Source organism: Aplysia californica, unplaced genomic scaffold (assembly GCF_000002075.1).
Source record: "Aplysia californica isolate F4 #8 unplaced genomic scaffold, AplCal3.0 scaffold00870, whole genome shotgun sequence".
Lineage (NCBI taxonomy): Eukaryota > Metazoa > Mollusca > Gastropoda > Aplysiida > Aplysiidae > Aplysia > Aplysia californica.
The window spans coordinates 138,255-141,118 of NW_004798140.1; positions in this window are offsets into that span (position 1 = coordinate 138,255).

Sequence of the window (2,864 nt, forward strand, 5' to 3'; positions counted from 1 at the left end):
GCAAGCGCCGTAAAGCACTTACGAATATTTTATTTTAAAATAGTATTTTATATCATAAATTAATGAAGAAAAGTTTTGTAAAAATCCAACCGCACTTGTTGTGGGAAAATATGATAAAGTTAAGACAAATTGATACAAATTGCTGTGCAAAGTACGGGTGACATTGGTTCACCCGTTAAAGAGATACATCAGGATAAGTTGCGCCACGGATTTTTGACCGCACTCTAGCCTAACTCCTTCCTCCCCCATCTCTCTCCCCCCCCCTCCCCCATCGCTCCCTCCCCACTCCCCCACCGCTCCCTCCCCCTCCGGCACCCGTGCATCCTTGTCTCTCACTGTTTGTGTACTTAGTGATCCTATAGCACGGCAATGATACCTCTAAATCAAGGAGGCCAGTGAAGAAAATAATATTAACCTTATCCGTAAGTCGTGTTTTACTGTCGTATCCATAAGTCGCGGGGAACTCTGTGCCACCACTTTCCAAAGAAGAAATTTACTCGTTGATACGATCCGTACGCTTTGCATAGCAGTCTGTCGAAATGATTTTTTTGAGAAATACTGAAAGTTTCAAAGTAATCTTCTCACTAAATCTAGAAGTATTCTAAAATGTGAAGAGTACAACCCCGGGGGTACAAAATGATCACATGGAATGCGGATAGAGTTAAGATAATTGCAACTGGTGTGAAACATCTGCGGAGAGAGCACTGGTCACGTTCTCCAAACATTTCGGGCAACATGGTCGCATGGGACGCACGGAATGCTGCAGTTTATTTACAGACGCCACGCAATTCCCCGCGTGGACTATGATAGGCGTGAAGTAGGACAACTACAGTAATCCTGTAGCTTGACCGTAGGTAAAACAAGGTAAAATGAAATCTCTCCTCCATACTGCTGTCTTTAAGCCACACCCCTGATCACAGGGAAGGTAAGATGTAACACCTGGCCTTCTCGGAAAAAGGCGAACAATTTCAGAGATCCCGTGAGTAAGGTGCGCACATTTAAGATCCCTTCGTGGTCCAAAATCGAAAGGAGTAGGCTCTGGCCGCCATCAAGGCACGATCCCTAACTAATTTCTACCAAATTGAAAATGCTTATAATTTATGTGCCCCGCGTGTTCATATGACCTTATTTATGCAGTTGCGAGCGCCGTAAAACACTTACCAAAAAATAAAAAAGATAATAGAAGCTGGTGTGAAACATATTCTGCGGAGAAAGCAACCTTGCAACACGAGACTCACGAAGTGCTGCAGTTTATTTGTGAGGCAGCGTGGTGGAATCAGGCTCTCGTCAATTTTTGGGCATGTAGAGTTATTGGTATCATCTTAAAGCTGGTTCACTTGTCTTTTTTTGGATGAGCAAAGTATTCGTTTATCTTGAATACAAGTCGAGATATTTGCGAATGAAGGAGGTGGGGATCAAATGTTTTCAGAGGTAAAATTAGTGAGAAAATGGCTGCCGAACATTAGTTGTTTCCTTAGCTTAAGAGTCCGTGGTAACTGAAAATTTACATTTTTTGTGCCTTTAATCAACGATATCATGAAAAATCCAAACAGAAATGAATTCTTTAAATGGCATGAAAGGGTTGAGCCAAAAAAAAAAAAAAATAAAAATTTACAAACCTGCGGGAAAATGCAGGTTTCTTCACTTTGATTATTTTGACGAGAGCCTGATTCCACCACGCTGCCTCACATTTACAGACGTCAAGACACAATGACGCGTAGCAGGAACCATAATAATCCTATAGTTTGACCGTGGGTAAAACAAGATAAAATGAAATCTCTCAATTTAATTTTCTCAGTTCTTTGCATACGGGTCTAAATGTTGGATGAGCAACAGAATTTGAAATCGCTTTCATAAAGGTCACTGCAAACTATAACTTGTTCACTTTCGTCTGATCGTGGTTAAAACAAGACAAAATGTAACCGCGGTGTGCTGCAGTTTATTAACAGACGCCACGCAATTCCATGCGTGAATCATTAACGTGTTGCATAATTCTAATGCTCTTTAGTGTGCCAAGGTGGCTTCGGTAGCCTAATGGTTAGGCTACAGGACCCGTTATCGTTAAGTGCGGGTTCGGGGATTCGACCCTGAGCTTGGTCCGATGTTGTGCCCTTGGGAAAGGCACTTTGCATGAATTTACCATTTTGGCTTGGTACTTTCGGAAATGGATGTTAAATTTGGAGGTTCCGCTTCTCGAATAACCTAAGGCTACCACACTACGACATGCCTGTCTCAGAATAGGACTATCCTGTCCTACAGTCGATTTTTTCGTTTCAAACCAGACACTGCACCAAGACAGGACTGGTCAGGCGCATAAGGAGGCTTCTTTGATGTTGCCCAAGGTGAAGTTAAAAGTGCATTCCAAAAATTTCCTAAATATTGTTCAAATGTTTTCATAATTTAAAAAATTCGTGATAATTGCAATATTATATCATAAAAATGTCGATAACAAAGCTCCCTCATATCTTAGTGATCTCATCCAGATTTATGTTCCATCTAGATCACTAAGATCAGGCGATCAGTATCTTTTAAGAGTTCCTAGAAAAGGGGGTAAAAAATTAGCTGAAAGATCGTTTGCCCACCTTGCTCCATCAGTTTGGAACTCTCTTCCCCAACCATGGAGACATACAACATCTGAGTCTAAATTTGGAAAAATCTTTAAAGACGCATTTAATGACATCATTTTTGTGTCAGTAGATTCATGTTCAGTACAGTGTTATGTATGTATCCATTTATGTATTTTGCGAATTGCATTGTGTAAATTATTATTCTATTATGTTTGTGTATGTGCACATTTCGTAACGATGTGTAAGCGTACGCGTGGGATAAGCAAGTAGATGTGTGTGTGTGTATGTGTGTATGTG